Source organism: Gouania willdenowi, chromosome 10 (assembly GCF_900634775.1).
Source record: "Gouania willdenowi chromosome 10, fGouWil2.1, whole genome shotgun sequence".
NCBI lineage: Eukaryota > Metazoa > Chordata > Actinopteri > Blenniiformes > Gobiesocidae > Gouania > Gouania willdenowi.
The window spans coordinates 40,401,824-40,425,433 of record NC_041053.1 but is presented as its reverse complement, the minus strand read 5'-3'; the positions used below and the strand labels follow the sequence as shown (position 1 = coordinate 40,425,433).

At 37.6% G+C, this 23,610-nt stretch overlaps 1 protein-coding gene across 2 annotated transcripts in view; it reads left to right on the top strand.

The window, feature by feature from the left end:
• The first annotated feature begins 1,118 nt into the window (after nucleotides 1-1,118).
• The window catches only part of pcgf3 (polycomb group ring finger 3), a 41,616-nt gene continuing 19,124 nt past the window's right edge, over nucleotides 1,119-23,610 (top strand). For both annotated transcript variants that reach the window (XM_028459546.1, XM_028459545.1), the window contains exon 1: nucleotides 1,119-1,252. The gene's annotated coding sequence lies outside the window, so the exon portion shown is untranslated. The remainder of the gene's footprint in view (nucleotides 1,253-23,610) is intronic.

Here is a 23,610-nt window from a genome sequence, read left to right as displayed (position 1 = left end):
GAATGGATCATGTTAAACAACACTTTTTCTTATTCAGTGTTAGCGGTTGATGAATATAGACAGATCTGTCATTCTCAACCATTTCATTGTATGACGACAGCCTGTGCACCTCAAGGTTTGTGAATTTCTACAAGCGTTCAGTCTTTTAAGATTTAAGATTTCTTTATTTTTCCAAGAACTCGCTTTTTTTCTGTGTAGATTAATTGTTGTGTGTTTTGTTGTTGTTTGTGTGTTTTTTTAATATTTTTCTTGTCCTTTCATTAATTTTACAGTGATTTTCTGCATTTTACTGTCATTTTGTTGATTTTATCTTGTTTTTTTTGTAATATGATATTTGCTGATGTATGTGTTTTTTGAGTCATTTTGTGTATTTTTGTTGTCATGTTGCCACCTGTTGACAACTTCAAAATAAGAGCACTGTATTTCCTGTTTGTCTTTATATATTTAAAACTGATCTGTAATCACGTAATTGATAAATAATTACAATTATGGTGTAATTATAATTGTCATAATTACATTGTAATTGAGTTCAGCAAATTTACTTCGTGATTGTAATTTCCGTGAAAATTAAATAAAAATAGTTAATTACAATTGAACGAATACTGGGAAACAATGTTACAGTTCTACACAAATGTAGTTAACAATTATTAAAGTAAGTTTCATATCAAGCTTTCCCACATTTTACTATTAAAAAATTAAAACCTATATTTTCATTGATTAGGAAGCCTAAGAAACTAAATAAAATGATAAATAAATGTTTTTAGTGTATTTTACAGGTGATTTAGGACCTGTTAGCATAAGAGATGCTAACAGAAAGCTAACACATAAGGAAGGTTAACTTTTATTAGGTTATTTATGTCAGGTTCAGTAATTGTGATTAATTGTAATTGACTTTCTGAGGATAAAAAATAATTTAATTGTAATCGGAAAAGATGCTGGTCACTGTAATCACAACTCAATTGTAATTGAACATGAGTAATTGAAAATGTAATTGTAACTGACCCCAACCCTGGTCCGTATTGCCCACACTTGGGCCGCGACCCACTGTTTGAGGACCCTACACTCGCTCCTTGTCCTCGTCCACCCTCTGCTCCCCCTCCCCCTCCGACTCGGCTCCGCGCATGCGCCCCGATGAGCGCTGCTTCGGCCTGTTCCGTGTGCGCTCGGACATTTTCGCCTCTTTGTTTTACTGGTAGTGGATTTAACTCGGATTCGAGCCCCGGACCGAGCGGACCGAGCTGCTCCAGGACAGGTTAGTGGGCTTTAACTCTCCCCCGGGCTCCGACACACCAACACCGGGCTCAGAGCGGCCGGTTCACGGTCCCGGTCGGTGACTCCGGTCCATGTCTGTTTCCTGCCTCGGTGCTACACGGGCGTGCGGATGGTGTGTGTGAGTCCGTCCGTGTGTGTGTGTGTGCATGGCGGCCCTGCGGTTTAACACCGGGCGTGGGTGCGGATCCGTGCGGGTTGAGGAGCGGGTCACACCCGGACTGGAGGCTGCTGCAGCCGCCTGGGTCTGATGGAAGTCCCGCAGACCCTGGTCCTGGTCCCTGGGGGAGCCCGTCCTCTGGGCTTTGTGTGTGTGTGTGTGTGTGTGTGTGTGGGGTACACACACACACATACACACACACACACACACACACACACACACACACACACACACACACACACACGGTTCTCCACATGCTGCAGATGCACAGTGTGTGACATTGTGGAACGAGACCCATCAGACTGTTTACTGGTTCCACTGGTAGATGTTGTCATTCCTCAAACTTCTTCTGTTTGTGCCAAAAAAAAAAGTTCATTTTCACCTGTGACAGGATTAAAGAGAAACAGCATGGATTCATACAAGTTTACCAAATGTCTGAACAATACACACACACACACACACACACACACACACACACACACACACTGTTGTGTTGTTGATAAATTACTACAACAATATTTAAACACATGAAGAAGAGGCTGTAGGTCACAGTCATCTACTGACAGTTGGGAGAAGCAAACAAAAACAAAGGCTGAGTAGTAAATGTCACTAACCTACTATAGATGGTTTCACTGCACGTCATCAATCGCGTCGTCAACCCAGAAGTCGCCATTTTGGAGATATTGCAGCAGCAAAACAAAGCCAACGCACGCACGCAAATCATGAATTTTGAGAGGCAATGGTGAATTATTGTATTGTTTTATTGACTGTCAAAAGTTAGAACAATTTCAACAGTTATCAGAGGAAAGGAGACGCTAGTGGTTAGCGTAGCTCAACCAGGATCTACGAGGCAAACGTCTGGACAACGTCCGAATGTGTTCGGCCCGTTTCTTGTCAGGTCAGTAAATTGTTGATAGCAGCGGATATGAACTCATTTTCTAGTGTGATGATGATAATATAATTCATATTAAGCTACTTCATGTGTACATTATTGACTCAATATAATCACATGTAATAGCCTGCTACAGTAGCAACACAGATGCTAACATGTAGAGCTGTATTAATCATTGGATTCCAGGTAAAAAGTCTGAACTTTTACTGTTATTGCGTTAATTACTGTGGCCTTGACGACACATCCACTCAACATCTGGTTATAGAACTCCAAACTTTGATCAGATTTAAGGTCTTCTGCTGTGTATGGGCTTGGAGAGAGAACCAGATAGTTGACGATATCAGGATACGTAATAGATCAACCCGTATTGATCTGCACCATCAATGAAGCCTAACTTTTCCAAATATTGTGACCTTTCCTTCTCTGTACGCCTTTGTATCAATAACGCATTTTGAGGAGCTTTTCTGTGGTTTATCCATCGCAATAATTCACTGTTTCCTCTCAAAATTCGAGATTTGCCGTGTGCGTGCGGTTTGTTTTGCTGCTGCTTATCGCCAAAATGGCGACTTCCGGGTTGATGACGTGCCATGAAAACCCTCTATATGCTAAGAAATCAATGAGTACATACTGTTTAGTATTAGGGCTGCACGATTATGGCCGAAATGATTATCATGATTGTTTTAATCAATATTGTAATCATTATTATAATCACAATTATATATTATGTTAGGATAACTGAATAAATACATCATTACAGAGTGCTTTCACAAAACACAACTCATAGGAAACAATTACAGCTCCCAGCTCCCATCAACCCACCAAATGACTCAAAGCCCCCTCTGACTAAAGGTTGAGAAAGTGCCTGATTAGAAATGCAGCAGAGCCCACATTTTAAATGTAAATTTTGCCGACGGTCAGGTTGATTTAAGCGTGACAACCAAAATCGTGATCCTGATCAAAATTCGATTAATTGTGCAGCTCTATTTAATATACACTAATTATGATTAGGATGGTGCACCATGGCGTAGGGCTGCTTGATTATAGAAAAAAACTATAATCACAATTATTTTTGTCAAAATTGAAATCACGGTTATTTATCAACCAAAAAGTTATTTATTTTTTGTACAAAAAAACATAAAATACATTCTTTAAACATAAATAAAATCCCAAGTATGTTCAATTTTGCACAAAACAAAACACTTGTTGCACATGATGTGTCTTTGTTCTAGATCTTCATCATCAAACACAAAATGTCCCATAGAAGATAATTTAACTCACCACTTGTTTACCAGTGTTTTTGCTGCGTTCCTCCTCATGTTTCAACACCACTAGCAACAACTTTCCTCATGTTAGCCTGCAGGCTAGCTTCGGCTTTGAGAGGGGCGGGGCGGAGGGGAGGAGCTTGCATGTGTGCCAAGCTTTATTATTTGTAGATGTCAGAAATAGTGGGTTTGTTTTATTTGGAGAATAAAACAATTTTAAATTTATTTATTGTTTTTAATAATTGTTTTTTCTCTATGATGTTATTTTTGTAATCGTTGGGTGTAATAATCGTAATTTAATTTCGATGGCGTCATGGTTAGCACGTCCGCCTCACACTAAGGTGGAGGTTTCCTCCAGGTACACCGGCTTCGTCCCACAATCCATAAACATTGGTTGACTGGAGTCTCTAAATTGCCCGTTGGAATGACTGTTGGTGCAAGTAATTGTTTGTCTGTGTATGTGTTGCCCTGCAATGAACTGGCGCCCTGTGCAGGGTGTGCTCCCGTCTAGAGTTGGAGATAGGCACCAGCAGACCCCCACCACCCTGAAAACTGGAGCAAACGGGTCTGAAAATGGATGGATGGATGATGAGAATGCTGAGCGTTCCCACTGAAGTAGACTTCCAAGTTTCCCAAGATGCATTTGGAACCTACAGCGTTAAAAACCTTACCGTGGTTAGCACGTCCACCTCACAGCAAGAAGGTTCTGGGTTCAAGCCCTGGGGTGGACACCTGGAGTGGAGTTTGCATGTTCTCCCCGTGCTGCGTGGGTTCCTCCGGCTTCCTCCCACAATCCAAAAACATGACTGTAAGGTTGATTGGTGTCTAAAATAGTCCATAGGAGTCAATGAGAGTGAAAGTGTCAGCACCCAATGAGAGCCGGAGATTGGCACCGGCAGACCCCCGCGACCCTGACAAACAGGAGCAAGTGGGTTTGAAAATGGATGGACGGATTCTCCACCTTTACTTTGAAAGTTCTGAAAACATTTGAAGTGAGAAAGTGACCAAGTAGAATATCAACATGTGCTCATTTGATCCACATTTCAGAGATTTTCAGAGACCCTCCATTGTGCTACTGTTATGATTGAGGTCATATACTGTATCTGTGGGCTTTTGTTATCTGACTAAACACTGGGGTTCTGTCCACACGTAGTCGTAGCCACTAAAACAAATATATTTTTCCTTGGTTTGGCCTGTCGTCCACACAAATATGCAGGTCATTAAAAACGGAGTTTTGGAAAACTCTGACCAAAGTGAAGATTTTGGAAAACTCCAGTTTTGTGTTTGAGTGCAGACGCAGATAACCTGAGTTTTAAGTTTCCAAATGTCACTACCTGTGACATCGAGTGAATGAACGTCATATTTGCGCATTCGTTTATGTCGGCCAGTGGCCAGGTGGTTACCGTGCTACTTCTAACAGGCGCTCTTTGGTTGCTTGTTGTTAGGAGTCCAACTATTGCTTCTTCTTGAGGAGCAAATATTTCTCTTCCTTTCACCTTGAAGACATTGTGCTCGGTGATTTTGGGTCAGAACTGGACGCGCTGCCAGCTGGTGGGACGACTTTGAGAAGGAAGTCGTCATCCTGGATGAGTGGTGTGAAAATGTCCGCATGTCTCAGTCCTCGCTGCTGTCATTGGCCACGTTTAAATGACGTTTTTTAAATTGGAAGTAGTTATTCTGAATTAAACATAAATTTGTTAAAAGCCAATGTGCAAGTTAGAGTGACCAAAATGGTTCAAATTGTCAATATTGGAACAATTAGTTTGAACTGGCAAATAATGGGCATGACAGCTAGTGAATGTGGCAAAAAAAAGTATGAAATTTGGTAAAAAGAGGTTAAAAGTGACAATAATTGGTCAACGTATATGGCAAGAAAAAGTGATGAAAAAAGGTTAAAATATGGTGAGTTTGGTGTAGTTGCAGAAAAAGGGTAAAAATAAGCAAAAATGGGCTCAAATTGTTCAGAAAAGAAACCAGTAAGAATGAAGTAAAGGCGTTTAAACAAACACACATGAAATTTTGCGTGAGATTTCAGGCCCAGCGTTTGTTCCACTTGCTAAAGCTAACATTAAACCACTGGTTTTACAGTGAAAAATATGTGTGTGAGGGTTGAGTCTGTGTTTTATAGATGTTTCATTTTCAGAAGGTTATATTACATCTAATCTGGTGTAATCGTGACATTTCCGTCTCTCTGACCACCCATTTACGAAGACAAATTATGCGTTAATGTGTGATATTTTCCCAAAACATGCACGTGAGCCTACTTTCAGCATCAGATTGCAATTTCTGCTTTATTTGGTTTTAAAAGCTAAATAATAATAAATATTATTTAGCATTATTGCCGTTTCAGGATTGACACTTTTCCGTTTTGTTTAAGTTACTTTCTTTGTTTAGATGACTTCACTGACTATTAAACTTTCTGAAATCATACGTATTATTGATTTTATATTTTATACGCTTCAGATGATTTACAAAAAACAGAATGTTAAGCTTAAATCATTCACAAGAGCGACGTTAGCCACACTGTTAGCCTCTTAGCCTCCCGTCTAACAGGTAAAATCCCATGGAAACGTGTGATATGATCACAAAACATCATTAGTGAAACCAATAATTACCTCCAATTGGAGAAAAACCCTCACGTTTTGGACTAAACCCCACACAGTCATGATTAGAGACGTGTCACCAGGTAAACTGATCACCAGTTCAGCTAATACACCATCAGCTAAACCTGTTTTTGGAGCAGAGCCTTTTCACATTTGAATTCAGTCAGAATAATCTGAACCAAAAACACACTTTAGATAAAGCTGGTTATTTATTTGATCACTACTTGATCCTTTAACCAAGGCAAGAGATTTTAAACAGGTTCATCTGTACATTTTCTAGCTACTTAATCACCTGTTTTGTGGTGAAAAACAGAATACAAATGTGTGATATTGTCCTAAAATACTCTCAGATTTTGCTCGGACAGCACAAAGGGTAGTTAGCAGTTCAATTAAATGACTGATTAATATTTATTTTCTGCTCTTGTTATTAGAGTGACATGTTTATATTGTTTACACTAGAGCAATGATCACATTGTTTTGGCCACAGTCAGTGAAGCTAGAGTTGTGAACTCGTAACTTTGAGCAGTGGACGATATTGTGTTGTTGTTTTTGTTGTTTTTGGCCCCGCCCTCAGTTGTTCCCTCCATATACTGACAGTAGGGATGTAACGATTAATTGTAAGGCAGTTAAAAATCGATTCATAGGTATCACGATTGACATCAATACTTTGAAAATTGAATCGCAGTACTTTTTTTAAACAGCAGAGGGCGCTATAAATTTTATCCCTTGTTCAGCAGTGTACTGGCGGGTGGAATCTGCTACTATTTTCTTTCTGACCGCATTCTACTCTTACATGTTAATGTTTCATGTTCATAAATGATTCCTTACCCCCTTTAGCACCGAAATGATATCTGTAATATTACGTGAATATCTGTAAAAGTCACGTTTTTCTATTAGTTCTGTCTGCTAGCATAGCATCTCTTCTTCACTGCTAGATTAGCTGCATTCTAACCGACCTCTGGGTTACCAGCGCCCTCTGCTGGTCCAAACAAATATCTGACGTAAATCAGTGCAATGACTGTTTTTTTGTTAAAGTCCAATTGTTAAGACACAAAATACATTTTCAGTTGCACTTTTAAAAAGAAAAAGAACTATTATGTAGTTTTGCATTGTTTACTATAGAACCAGAATTTAAATTAATAGGCTTCTTCTTCATTTGTATTATTCCTTTATTTATTTCATTCAAGATTTATTTTTAGTTAAATTGTATTGTTTTGAATAGTTTATCAAGGGATTCTTTTGACAATGAAAACTAAAAGGAAAATAATACAGTATTTTCTAGTTTTTTCCCCCAAAAAAATAAAGGAATATTTTTCAGTCATCATTTGTCTACAGTCCCATTTTGTAAAATAAATTGTGAGAGAATCGTATCGTGAACCCAGTATCGTGAATCGAATCATATCGGGAGTTGAGTGAATCCTTATATCTCTAATTGACACAAAATTTAACTGAAGTGACTTGAATTGTTTGCACTTTAAAAGTATAATTTGTTTTTATTGGATTTATTTAGGTTATTTTTCAGGATCTTATAATTATTTTTTTTTTATTAATTTTATTAAATTGTAGAATACTGTAGATATATTATGTTGAAGGTTAAAATGTATGTAACAATTGGTTAAATATTGTTCTCTGTCTGTTGTAACATCACATGATTAAACCTTTTCTAACGTTCCACACTATAAAATAAGCAGTGACGTGCCGTGAGCACCAGGGTTGGATAGGCAACTTATAGGTACTGTAGGCTATCAGAAATTGAAAAATAAATAATTTACAATTATATTATAAGTAAAACAAATAATCAAAATATCAATTCACCCTTGGGTAGGCACTGCCTACCTTTCCTACCCTGACTGCACGTCACTGAAAATAAGTTAAAAAAAAAAAGTATAATGATTTAGGAGTGTGACGATATCTCGATACGGTTATATATCGCAATATTTTTTCGCACGATCGATTATTGATATGCTCGCGCTAAGTATCGATTTTATTTAATTTTTTTACATTTTTTTTTCCTCACTAAAATGTACCGTCTTCACAGAAATGTTGTCACTGTTTGTTGAAGGAACCAATATATTGTTTACTGGAATATTTTACTATAATGATGTCACTGGTAAGAAAAACTCTATTTATTGTTTACATAAAGCACTGTTGGAGATACTTATTGGTTTACATTGGTATGTTGACATTTATTTACATAAATGTTGCACTAAAATAGTGTCACTGTTCATAGGACACGGTTTCAATTTATTGTCTTTCAGAGATATGAAATAAAAATTGTATTTTTTCACTTAATCTTTTTTTTTCTTGTCATGTCATAGATTATCGTAGATTGATTTCTGACCAATATATCGATAATCGCAGTATCGTCATATCCCGAGACAATTGATATGACCTTGACCTTGACATTTTGGCTCCAAAAAAGTCGACTGCACATCATTGTCTCTATGAGATGACATGCGTGTCATTAGTGCTGCATTAACACTAGCATGACCAGAGTGGTGTCATTTGACACCTATACCTTTAAAGTCCAAGCTGGTGTCATTTGGCGGGTGTGAACAACTCAGCTTGTGACCATTGTTATGTTACTGAGGCCACTACTCCCCCCTCAACTAGGGTGGGGGGGTGGCTAGGTAGGTTCCAGGACACAAAGACCTTTTGTATTCTCCTTTGTGTTTCCCATACAGCAGCTACATAGAGGTTGCAACTTATATTTCAACTTTTGCAACAGAAAGTAGTAAGTAGTAATAGTGAGACGGCAACAGTTTGTTTGCATTCTTGGTGAAATTTATTTAATAGAGATTTTGTGAACAATTCTGGCACTGCCACACCTCCTTTATGCATTTGCCACGTGCAAACTTGTCACAATACATACAACGCTTGGTGGCACGGTTTTTCCTGCAGCAACACTTCACCTGGCACACTGCCCTTTTCCCCACATCAGGTGTGGGTGGTTGTTGCTGAAGGTTTTGCTCATTCACCTCCTTGGCTGCCATATGAGACCGGGCAAACTCATTTGCAAGCTCCAGCAAGAAGTCCACCCTTCTCTCCTTGACCCCAGTGCATGCCTGATAAAGCACATGTGCGTTCAGCGCTGCAATGTCAATCATGTTGTAAAACACAGCGACTGGCCAACGCCGTGTTCCTGAACGCACAGTGTACTTTAGAACCATGTGGTCCATGACGTCCACACCACATTTCATGCTGTTGTAGTCGGTGACTGTGTTCGGCTTTTTTTTCCGAGTAGCCTCAGTCTCCACCACGCTGTGCACGCTACTGAGGAGGCAGACAGTCTTCTTCCGTTTGGGCGCATAAACAGTCAGTGTGGCACCAGAGGTTGAAAACACTTGTGTGCTGAATTCCTCACGGGCCAAATTCTTTTTAGCTGAATCTGGAAGCTCCCGGCGAATCTTATTGACTGTGCCAAGGAGGGTGGTCTTTCGGCTGTGCAGTCGACGTGCTAGTGACAATGAAGTGAAAAAATTGTCGGTTATAACAGTTCTTCCTTCGTCCATAAACGGTTCCATAAGCTTCATCACCACATTTTCAGACAATCTCTCCCCAGGTGGACGACTGGGGTCTTTGCCAAGATATGGGATGATTTTGCACACATACTTGGATTTAAGGTCACATGCCACACAGAACTTGATACCAAACTTGTCCGGCTTCGTTGCAATGTATTGCAAGAAACAGCAGCGAGTCTTAGTTGGAAAAAGTTGCTCATCTATGGTGATGTGCCTGCCTGGGTTTTTGTTTTTCCCTGTTGAAGCATTGATTATTTGTGCATCTTGTGCACTTTCTTCAAATTTGTAAAATAATAGCTTAATAAAATAATTCATGGACCAGGTTAGTGAATGGTGGACCTCGTGAATTTACCTTTTTAAAGTGAAAACTCAAACAGTCCTTTTCACACTCGGAAATCTTGCTTTACCATAAATAGCAACAATACATTTGATTTATAAGCACAAAAACAATAAAGGTAAATAGTGAAAATACAGGAGTAGGAAACAGGAGCTTGGTTGCTTTATTACTGTTTTTCTTTTTCTAATTTTATTTATTGTGGTTTATTAATTGATCACAACACACATGGCTCATATTAATTTGGCCATTCTTATCCAATAATTCCATATAATGTTATTTGGATTAACAAACATCTACCTGGGAGAAACTGGTTTCTCAACACTGGCCATCATTTACACCAACCCCCAAAGTTTGTCACTGCCCAGCTGCACATTCCGATCGAATGGCTGCATTTACATAAGAGAGGTGGCCCCACTGAGTTGCAAATGAGTGTCATTTGGCGGCCTCTGGGCAGGGCAACAGGAGTAAGAAAACCTTGGGCATGCTAGTGTTAATAGCCTAGGAGGAGTTCTAGGACAAAGGAGTTGTGGAATAATAATAATAAGAACTCCTACGAGCTCCTAATAACAATATTGTCTTTTCTGTTTCAGGAAGTGAGTCAGAGTCGTGGCTTGGTGTTTATATTGATTAATAATCAATCAGAAGGTGTTTATGGAGGACGTTTACGTTCTAACGGACTAAAGTAAAGTTTCTCTCTGACTCCTGAAATGTGTTTGTAGTTGTGATGAGATGATGGAGGAGGAGGAGGAGGAGGAGGAGGAGGAGGAGATCCTCAAAATAAAGTAAGATGCAATTAAATGGTAGATGGATTATTCTGACTCCTCCTTTTTAATTATTATATGTAATGTAAAGATGTATGAGAACAGCATTAATGTTACCATACTTCCCCTCAGGGATCGATGGTTTACTGGTTTACTTTAAAGGTTTGATCAACTTAATTTAAATTAACCTAATTTAAATGCCCCTGATGACATCATTCCAGACCATAACATTAAACAAAAACAAATGGACACAAGGATGTTATTTCACCACTAGGGGTCAGAATATTTGACAGTTAAGCAGGCACTGGTGGCTCTGTAATTAGGAGTCAGTGATGATTTGCGTAGTTTTTAGGCAGTTTAGAGGGTGTTTGGGGGGTTTAGGGCAGGAGGGGGCGGGTGGTACACCTAATGAACACGTCCCGGAAACTTTTCCCTATAAATTAATGTTCATTACCTCACGTTGACGGCGTTTCATGCCGATTCTCTCCGTTTCTAGTGTTTAACCGTTTTCATTGGTCGATAATGTCCGCAATTCCGTTAACGTGGATTTTTTAACGTGTAGTCAAAACAAAGCTCACAGATGACGCTCGTGGCCGGTTTGATTTAGTGTTTTCTCCTCTTTGTTGATGCTTCTGCTTTTATTTGACAGGCTGAAATAAACTCTGTGAAGTTGTCGTCATGGTAATGGACATACAACACTTCTGTGATGTTTAACGTGTGTTGGTGCATTAGTTTATAACAAGTGTCACTTAACGCCCAGAGCGACTAATCAGGGGATACTGTATCAGTGCAACTTATTCAATACATAAATCTTTTACTATTCATTTTAACACATTTTTAAACTAAGTGCATTTACTTTCAAAAGAAAAACAATATTGTTTGACCAGAAATCATTTAAAGATGAGATATTCAGCTGAACAAATTAATTCCCTCCAGAATAAAATCTGCATTTAATAATACCTGTATCAAAAGTTACACCATAACATTAAACACAAAACACAAAATACTGCAGTAACATTTTTAAAGTCTGACTGCAGACTCCCTCATTACTGCAGGCAATTTGATGAAGCTAGGAAGGTGTTAGCATTAGCGCTTTAACCTGTTGACAGCCTCGGCACGATGACCATCACTTTGAAAACCACCATGAAGGGATGGACTCCAGTCTAAAACATACAAAATCACAACATGGATACACAAAATGACTACAAAATAATGAAAAATCTTACACAATGACAACAAACCCCTATAAAATCACATCATAAATATATAGAATGATTTCAAAAACCCAAAATGACTAAAAAGTCATACAAAATTACAACTAAAATAATTAAAATGACTTTATAAATACACAAATTGAAAGAAAATTGTACAAAATAGCAAAATGATACACAAAAACACACCAAATGACTCCTAAAGCACATGAAAAATACAACAAAAATAGAAAAATAACAGGCGTTAGGTCAGTGTCACAGGACTGGAGTTTTAGTTTTAGAGAAGTAAGTGAAAGTAATGGTTTCTTTGATATATTTGTGTTTTTTAATTAATTAATTGATATTATTTTACAGTTCATTTAAAATAATGTGACTATTTGGTATAAATAGTAGATCAATTTCCATTTATAATGTAAATTTAACACATTTATTTTGTTTTATTTTGTATTTATATTAAAAAAAAAAAAAGAAAATTCTGGAAATTTGTGACATTGTTCCAAAACATGTTGGTGAGGGTTTAATCTGTGTCATATAGATATTTACATTTCAGGAGTTTAACCTCATGTTTTTCAGGAGAAGTAGTGTGTACATGTGTGAGTGAGGGTTGCCAGTTCAAATCTCACACGGGCCATCGCTGTGGGATGTTGAGCACGTCCCTAACCCCTAACTGCTCCCCGAGCGCCGCAACATGGCTGCCCTCTGCTCCACAGGGACGGGTTAAATACAGAGGACTGATTTCATATATGTAAAAACATATACGACCATTAAAGGCCAAAGCTCTCATTTAATCTTTAATGTTCTACGTCATATTTCCATTTCAGGAAGTGAATTCCATGATTCCATCTTTCTGCTATTTATTCATTTTCCATTCATTAATCAAAACGTGTGTGAGGGTGTATTCCGTGACATTTCCCTTTCAGGAAGTGGTCTGTGATTTCTTTCCATTTTGCATAATCACGAAAAATCTTCTTCATATTTGACATATTTGTCTTTTTTGACAATTTGGAATCTGCTACTACTTTCTTGCTGGTCGCTTTCTACTCTTAAACATGTTCATAAATGATTCATTACCCCTTTAGCACCGAAAGAATATCTGTAATATTACGTGAATATCTGTAAAAGTCACGTTTTTCTATTAGCTCTGTCTGCTAGCATAGCATCTCTTCTTCACTGCACAGAATATCTGCATCCCAACCGACAACTGGGTTACCAGCGCCCTCTGCTGGTCCGAACAAATATCTGATGTAAATACAGTGCAATGACTGTTTTTTTTTTTTTTTTAAAGTCCAATTATTAAGGCACAAAATACATTTTCAGTTGCACTTTTAAAAAGAAAAAGAACTATTATGTAGTTTTTCATTGTTTATTTTAGAACCAGAATGTAAATGAATAGGCTTCTTCTTCAATTGTATTATTCTTTTATTTATTTCAGTCAAGATTTATTTTTCGTTAAAATGCATTGTTTTGAATAGTTTATCAAGGAATTCTTTTGACAATGAAAAATAAAAGGAAAATTTATATTTTCTAGTTTTTTCCCCCCAAAAAATAAAGGAACATTTTTCAGTCATCATTTGTCTACAGTCCCATTATGCAAAATAAATTGTGAACCCAGTATCGTGAATTGAATCGTATCGGGAGTTGAGTGAATCGTTACATCCCTAATTGACAGTAAAATTTAACTGAAGTGACTTGAATTGTTTGCACTTTAAAAGTATAATTTGTTTTTATTGGATTTATTCAGGTTATTTTTCAGGATCTTATAATTAATTTTTTTATTTATTTTATTAAATTGTAGAATACTGTAGATATATTATGTTGAAGGTTAAAATGTATGTAACAATTGGTTAAATATTGTTCTCTATTGTTCTCTAGTTATTTGTATTCCTCATCTTTATTTATCGTCATCTCGTTCATTGCATTCGTATTCTCCGTCTCATACGTATTTTTAGATGAAGTCTTCATTGTATTCATATTTCATATTCATTGTTATATTTTTCCTTCATATTGGTCATACTCTTCTTGTTCTTTATTGTATTTTGTTGTTTTGTTTTTGTGCTCTTTTTAATTGTTGTATTCGTCTTTGTCATATTGATATTTTTTTATATTGACATTATTTGTATTTGTGGTATTAATATTCTTTGTCGTATTTTTTGTATTTTTCTTCTTCGTATCGGTCGTATTCTTTCTCATATTTTGTCGTGTGATTTTTTTGTATTTGTCTTTTTGTTGTTTGTCTTTAAAAATGATATTGTTCTTCATATTCTCATTCTTGGTGTTGATTATCAAACTACAGGGAGATACTGAAAATGCTAAATGAAGGTTTATTTTTGTTTGAGGAAATCCAGATTGGATAACAGTCAATGTGGATATAAACACGACGTGATTTATACATCTCCTCCTGAAGGATGAGATTTATTTTATTTATGAAAACAGAAAACATGGAGGGTTGTTCATCCTGTTTGAAGCAAAGCAAGCGACGCGACCAGTAAAACCAGTGAGTGTTAGCTCAGCGTGATGTCAACACAAACTGTTTAACATCCATCAAACATGTCACTGTGAGGCCTTAGAAATAAAACATTAAAAACACACTTCAGATGTGTTCAGTGATAACATGATCACTGCTCCATCTGTTACACATAGCCGGAGATTTTCAACGGGTTTATCTGCGTATCAATCAGAAATACTTTATCCCAGTGGGAAATTAATTATATTACAGATGTCACATTTAATCACCCATTTTCCGATGGAAAAATATTGTGTAAATGTGTGATATTGTTGCAAAAGGCATTTTTAAGTCATTTCCCGATTTTTTAAATAAAAAGAGAGAGAGAGAGAAACCCCCCCAAATATTAGAAAAGTGCGATATGTTATCGTTTATGATTTATTGTCAAAAACATTCTCACCAGTAAGAATTTGTCATCCCACGATATAAACGATAAATTCCCATGTTGGAAATTAGCGAAGGCCATTTGTCCCTCAATTTAGCTAAGAATGCCCCCACAGACCAAAATGAAATGAACATTTATTTGTGTTTGTAAGGCAAAGGCAAGGCAAGGCAAATTTATTTATATAGCGCATTTCATACTCAAGGCAACTCAATGTGCTTTACATGATAAAACATTCAATTGTTTAAAATCAATAAGAACATTTAAATCAATAAGAACATTTAAAATCATCAGTAAAATCAATTAAAATCATCAGTAAAATCATCATTACATCAACAACATGACAAAAAATCTCTCTCTCAATCATATGCAGTAGAGAAAAAAAGTGCCTTTAACTTTGATTTAAAAATGTTCACATTGGATGCTGACTTCAGCTCTGCTGGCAGTTTGTTCCAGTTCTTTGCAGCATAACAACTAAAAGCAGCATCACCATGTTTACTGTGAACTCTGGGCTCCACTATCTGATCTGTGTCCATAGATCTGAGAGACCTGCTGGGTTCATACCTGACTAACATGTCACTGATGTATTCTGGACCAAACCCATTCACAGATTTATACACCAGCAGCAGAACTTTAAAGTCTATTCTGAGGCTGACTGGGAGCCAGTGTAAAGACTTTAAAACTGGAGTAATGTGCTCTGACCTCTTTGTTCTGGTTAAGACCCGAGCTGCAGCGTTCTGAACCAGCTGTAGCTGTTTGATGCTCTTTTGGGGGATTCCTGTCAGAAGACCATTACAATAGTCCAGTCTGCTGGAGATAAAAGCATGGACCAGTTTCTCCTGATCTTTCTGAGCCATTAAACCTTTCACTCTGGAGATGTTCTTTAGGTGGTAGAAGATGTTTTTGTGATAGATTTGATCTGACTGCTGAATGTAAGATCTGAGTCAATCAGAACACCAAGGTTTTTGACTTGTTCTTTAGCTTTTAAAGATCGAGACTCAAGATAATTGCTGACAGCAAGTCCTCTTTTCCTTGTTACCAAAGACAATCACCTCCGTCTTGTCATGGTTTAGTTGAAGGAAGTTTTCACTCATCCAGCAGTTTACTTTTTCTAAACAGTCACACAACACCTCAATGGGACCATGGTCATCTGGGTTCAGTGATAGATATAGTTGTGTGTCATCTGCGTAGCTCTGATAATCAACCTTACAGTTCTGTAAAATTTGTCCTAAAGGAAGCATGTAAAGGTTAAACAGAAGGGGTCCAAGAACAGATCCCTGAGGAACCCCACAGGACATTGGTAATCTGTCAGATTCAAAGTTTCCAATGCTTACAAAATAGCTTCGCTCCTCCAAGTATGACTTAAACCATTGCATTACTTTTCCATTTAGTCCAACCCATGTTTGCAATCTGTGCAACAAAATTGTATGATCTACAGTGTCAAATGCAGCACTTAGATCCAACAGAATGAGAACAGATACTTTTCCTGAATCAGTAAAGAACCTGTTTACACTAAGTTGTGCATTTTTTTATTATTATTTTTTATTTATCATGATTTTTGTCGTTATCTTGATAAATTATCGGGATACTTTTTTTTTTTGTCAATATCGCCCCTACCAAGTATTTTTTAAAATACCAGTCACTAGTCGTACGATAACAGTTAAAGGGAGATTTTGAGCAGAAATCATATTTATCATATTTGTCAGTTTTTCAAACTTTCTAGATCATCAATCACTCGTTTTCTGGTGAAAAAACATTGTGTAAATGTGAGATTTTGTCCTAAAACATGCATGTGAGGCATTTCTGTGTCTTGATTTTAAATAAAGGAAACGGGTTAAGTTGAATATTCCGTTTCAGAACATGAATTCAGTTTTTTTGACGTCCTATAGAACCGACCCGTGGATTTAATGAAATCATCCAGACTTAATTTGTGTTATTTCTGACTAATGAAGGATTGGAGGAAGAAAGCTCTCATGTCCTCTATACTGACGTTTTGCTTCTGTTTCCATTTTTGTTTCCATAAAGTTCCGCGTTCACACAGCAACGTTTTCAAAACGATCTCTATTTACGTGAGACTGTCGGATGAGTTCCTCCTGGCTGGCTCGCCGCAACCATCCTCTCATTGTCTCACTGATTTCCCCGGACACCGATTCCTGGTCTGAGGATTGAGAACCATGGAGCAGCTTTAAAAGCAGACAATGGCTGTGTGTGTGTTCTAGTGAGGAGTGTGTGTGTTCTAGTGAGGAGTGTGTGTGTGTTCTGGTGAGGAGTGTGTGTGTGTTCAGGTGAGGAGTGTGTGTGTTCTGGTGAGGAGTGTGTGTGTGTTCTGGTGAGGAGTGTGTGTGTGTTCTGGTGAGGAGTGTGTGTGTGTTCTGGTGAGGAGTGTGTGTGTGTTCAGGTGAGGAGTGTGTGTGTTCTGGTGAGGAGTGTGTGTGTGTTCTGGTGAGGAGTGTGTGTGTGTTCAGGTGAGGAGTGTGTGTGTTCTAGTGAGGACGACGTAACAAAAATGTTTTAAATAACAGTAAATCATAACAACAGGTTACATATTATTAAAATCTGTATTTTCTTCCAGAATAGTGTTTTTGTTGGTTTAATTATCTTACCAGGGATTTAAAACTTAAGGTTAGTCACAGTTGCAGGAAAGTTGATGGTCTGTAGATGTTGCAGGAGGTGAAGTAGGAATGTGCTGAGTCATTGCACAACGTGATTTATTTTAGGTTAATAAATTGTTATATCTTGATTTTTTTTGTCATTAATCATTAATACTGTAGCCTCTGTAAAAAAAATAAGAGTCAAAGGGCCACATTAGGCCCCAGAGCCACAGGTTGCAGACCCCTGCCCTGGCAGAACCACAGCTGAACATCTGGCCTGGCATCATAGTCCATCAGTTCTGGTCCCTCCATGATGGTTCTGATGAGGTCCTCCTCTTTGGTACATTCTATGCTCGGTGCCCCACATGCACTGCGTCACTATGCCCGGTGAGCTCAGCGCGCTCTACCGCCATCTCCCCCCGTACGCCCGCCACACGTCTGCTCATCGTACCCCCCATGTGCTCTGTTGCTCCGCTTGCCCGGACGCTTTTCCCCAGTGTGTGTTTGTCCCAGTGTCCGTGAACGCAGCACAGACCGTGTCTCTACCCAGTGTTGGTGCAGCAGCAGCAGCGTGTGTTTGGGGACATGGCAGCACGTGTAATGTCCATGTCGGACCCTGATTTACAGGAGGAAGACTCAGAGGACGAGGAAGTTTCCTCCTTTTGGATTTTCACTCGCACAGATGCGACCACATGAAATTTTCATTTGCACACACTGAAAAAATAGTCACATATGCGACCAATTTGGTCGCAGTCTCGAGCCCCGAACAACGAATCGATAAAATCAATAAAAATCGACTATTAAAAGCGTTGGCAAGAAATTTCATTATCGATTTGTTGCGTTGTGTGATTTATATTTCACTGACTGATGCAGAGCCGTTTGATTCACCTGCAGAGCTCTGTGTTTGTGTGTGCGCGTACACGTGTTTGTGTGTGCGCGCGTACACGTGTTTGTGTGTGCGCGCGTACAAGTGTTTGTGTGTGCGCGTACAAGTGTTTGCGTGTGCGCTACAACAAACGTCTGTGTGCGCGCGCAAGTGTTTGTGCGTGAGAGACACTTTTATTTCAGTTTAATCAACTTAAGCAGATTTAAATGTGCTTTATAGATAACCTGTTTAAAACAGGCGACCGTGGCTCAGTGGTGGAGTGGGTTGTCCAGTAACCGAAGATTTGGAGGTTCAAATCCTGCTCTAACAGTCACTGTCGTTGTGTCCTTGGGCAAGGCACTTTACCCACATTGCCTTGTATGAATTGTGCATGAATGTTGGTGGTGGTCAGAGGGGCCGTAGGCTCGAAATTGCAGCCACGCCTCTGTCAGTCTGCCCTAGGGCAGCTGTGGCTACATTGTAGCTTACCACCACTGGTATGACTGTGTGAGTGACTGGTGTGAATGAATAATGGTATTTGTTTGCGTGTGTAATACAATCTGTGTGTCTGTACCTTGATCCGCGTGTGTAGAATTATGACTTGTAAACAGAGTTGTCTGTGTGTAATCCATTATGTCTGTATGCATGTGTCATTGAACCTGGACATTCTGTTGGCTGTCTCTGTGCACGGGACTTTTGGAGCACATTTGGCGAGGGTCAGGGTGTGTGTGTCAGTTTTGAACTGAAGCCAGAGGTCTTGCTGCAGGCTTTCAGTGTGTGTCTCTCCATCTTGAAGCCGAATCCTCTCCAGGACCAACAGAGGCTCGTTGTGCGGCCGCTCTGTGACGCTCAGACTTTAGTTTGATGGGATTGGTCTGCTGCTCTGGCTGGGTTTGAGTCGCACTCATCACCCACTGAGGCACTCGTCAGCGTGGTGGTCTGATGTTTCCAAAGACGTGGGTTATCCTTCACCAGTAGCTGGGTTTCCATTACAGATTTCTGCAAAATAAAAGAGATATTTCTAAATGTGGACAAAGTATAATTGCGCTTTGAGCGTGTTTCCATTGAAGGTTGTATTGGAGCGTCGTAACTCATGTGAAATCTCATCCCGTGAGACTTGGCTGCAGGAAGACGGATGCTCCAAACTTCCTTAGAACACTCAGTATTCCTTTGTTGTTTCTAATGTGGCAGTAATAACGCTAAGAAATGTCTCCTCTTCTGTTTACATGTACCGCGTCATGTTTTCTCTGAGAGAAGTGGTCATGTGACCAGGTACGTCACGTCCCGTGACGTGTATTTGCAGAAAATGTGTTTCCATGACACATTATAATATTGAAACATCTGACGTCCTCATGAAAGTGTAAAAACTTTTTAGCGATATTTGAGTGTTTTTTTTTTTATTTAGGTGTTTCCATTACCCGTTTTTATTGCGCTGTTTAGATTTTGCGCATTTCAAAGGGTAATGGTCCACTTAATTAACCACATTGTGTTTCCTGCTCTCGTCGATGCAACGCGACACCTGAGTTCATTTCATCAACAAATGGATTTTCAGTAGGGATGTAACGATTAATCGTAAGGCAGTTAAAAATCGATTCATAGGTATCATGATTCACATCAATACTGTGAAAATTGCATCGCAGTACAGAAGTGTTGGCGGCGGGCGGAATCTGCTACTACTTTCTTTCTGGCCTCCTTCTACTTTTAAACATGTTCACAAATGATTCCTTACCCCTTTAGCACCAAAATATATCTGTAATATTACATGAATATCTGTAAAAGTCACGTTTTTCTATTAGCTCTGTCTGCTAGCATAGCATCTCTTCTTCACTGCAAGATATCTGCATGCCAACCGACCACTGAGTTACCAGCGCCCTCTGCTGGTTCAAACAAATATATGACGTAAATACAGTGAAATGACTGTTTTTTTTGTTAAAGTCCAATTGTTAAGGCACAAAATACATTTTCAGTTGCACTTTTAAAAAGAAAAAGAACTATTATGCAGTTTTGTATTATTTACTATAGAACCAGAATTTAAATTAATAGGCTTCCTCTTCTTTTGTATTATTCCTTTATTTATTTCATTCAAGATTTATTTTTCGTTTAAATGCATTGTTTTGAATAGTTTATCAAGGAATTCTTTTGACAATGAAAAATAAAAGGAAAATTTATATTTTCTAGTTTTTTCCCCCAAAAAAATAAAGGAATATTTTTCAGTCATCATTTGTCTACAGTCCCATTTTGTAAAATAATTTGTGAGATAATCGTATCGCAAACCCAGTATCGTGAATCGTATCGGGAGTTGAGTGAATCGTAACGTCACTAATTTTCAGTTATCACCAAAAATACGGAATTGACTTCCTGAATCATAAATAACAATAGGGTCCTTCCATGTCATTTCCCAAATGGTCCACACACTTCTGTCTAAAGAGATTCTGTAAATTAGTAGTTTGATCAGATTAATATTTTTTGAGACGTGGCTAATTTAGTGGGTGAGGCTTCCAATATCTAAGGTTTTTAATGCTCCAGATGCACCTTGGGAAACTTGGAAGTCTACTTCAGTGGGAACGCTCATCATCCTAATCATACTATAGTATACCTGTATAGTAGACAGTATATACTATAATACTCATTGAGTTTGTAGTGCATAGTATGGACACATCCTCACATACATGAATATTTGAGAGAAAATCACACATTTTCAGCGTGTTTCAAAAGTTAGTGAGTGTTTGTAAGAGATAAACACACAGGAATGTCAAATATGTTGCTCAAATCTGACGAGACTTCTAACATTCTAATGTTTGATTCACAATTATGGAAAGCTAATAAAACGGGAATAATGTTCAATCACGTTTGGATTAGATTAGAAAAACTTTATTAATCCCCAGTGGGAGAACTTATTGGCCATCAAGTTGCACTCAATACAGTACAATACATACAAATAAAACATTTAAAATAACTCGGTAACAATCCAGATTTCTTGCTCTGTGCACCCATTGACATGCTCTCCACACAGACCCTGTTACCCCCCCCTCCTTCAGGGACCGTGGATCCTTGGGGTCGCCTTGTGTTGTGAACCATCAAAACAAACCAGTGTTTGCTCACGGGAGACGTCAGGGACCTTTGGGACGTTTGTGTTCTAAACCTTTTAAAATGCTTCAATGATGAATAGTAACTTATTAGAAAACATGTGAACGTCGTTATCACACAAGACAAACAATGAAATATTGTATTTGATGAAAAGTTATCAAAAAAAAATTCAATTTAAAAAAAAAAAAGAAAAACATAAATAAATTAAAACATAATAAACAAAAACATAAATCCAAAATAACGAAACTAAATTATTCAAAATGAAATACAACACAACAATATGCAATATTATATATAACATAATTAAATTATTCTCAACTAAATAGAATAAAATAAATACCATATAACAAAAGAAAAGAAATCAAAACAAGTAAATAAATACAGTAAAATATATAAATATAAAAAAATTAAACAAATCAAAACTAAATAAACATAAACAAAACAAAAGAATTCAAAATTAAATAAAACATATGATATATAACATAATGAAATTATTATATATACACACACACACATAAAAAAAAAGTTTAGTGACCAGAAACGGACAGAAAAAGTGGTAAAAAGGGTTTGAAGTGTCAATTTTGACTTAAAAGTGGCAGAAATAGGGTAATTTAAAATGTAGGAACAATTAGTTTAAACTGGAAAATATTGGACATGACAAATCGTGAATGTGATTAAATTGGTGAAAATAAGCATGAAATACGGTGAAAAGAGGTTAAAAGGTACAATAATGGGTCAACAAATGTAAAAGTGATGGAAAGGGTTTATAAGTGCTGAATATGTCTGGAAAGTGGAAAAAATGTGCAGAAAAAGCATTGAAATGTGATGTAAAAGTGTCAGAAATGGGAATAATGTAGCAAAAATACATTAAAAGGAGCAAAAATATGTCAGGAAAAAGTGATGAAAATAGTTTAAAATATGAGTTTGATGGAGTTGCAGAAAAATGGTAAAAATAAGCAAAAATGGGCTCAAGTTGTTCAGAAAATATTCTCAGTTTCTTGAAGGCATCTGGCGACCCCCTTCCAGTGTCTCGTGGCCCCAAATAGGGTCCTGACACCCAAGGTTGAAAACCCCTGCGTTAGATAATTGATTATGATACATCTACTGTTTAATGACACACACACACACACACACACACACACACACACACACACACACACATGCTGCTGTGGTCGGGTTGTGGCAGTTAATAAACCAGAGCGACAGGTTGAGTGAGCGTGGAACGTTCAGCAGGTTTTCGTCTGACGAGAACCTGAAACTACAGCTGTAGGTGGAAATCTCAGAATCTTCAGATTTTTGTAAAATAAATATTATATACAGTTTTTCACATTGTTCATTTAATAAGTACATCATTTTCTTTCAGTTTCTTCCACTTTCCTTCATTTAACGTAAATACTGACGTGATTTCTGTCCATTTTCCGTGACCACCCTGTTTTTGGTGCGTGTTTTTTTAATTTAATTTATTAACATATTTTGCTACTGTGCATGTGTATAAAAAGCACCGCAGAAGTTAGTTATTTATTAGCAGTATTCAATGATGCTGCACTGAATGATTAATTTATTAATACAAAAAACTCATCTCAAAATGGCAAATGTTTCCCCAAAAACCTCTAAATGCTCAAAAATGACAATAAAACATACATAATGACTACTAAAACCATGCAAAATGGCAAACGATACACAAGATGACTCCATAAACACACAAAACGACAACAAAATATATATAATGACTACTGTATGTATGTGTATGTATATTTTTATTCCTATTTCCTAGTATTTGAGGCCGATACTACTTTTGCTCCCTCAATTTACATCATAAATACAAGTGTCAATTTAAAAAAAGGAAAATTTATTGAAAAAGGTGCGGTAGAACGACAACAAGTAAAACATATTTAACAAATAATAAAAACGGGGGATATAGAACAAGAACAAGTAAAAAATAAAGTGAGACATCTTATGAAATATAACTGTTCGTCCTTGTCCTGAAAATAGTTGGCCTGACTAGATATATTTTATTAACAGGATTATTGAGTATAAATATATATAATTATTAGAGATGTAACGATTAATCGTCAGGCAGTTAAAAATTGACTCATAGGTATCACAGTTCATATCGAAACTCTGAAAATTGAATCGCAGTACTTTTTTTTAAACAGCAGAGGGCGC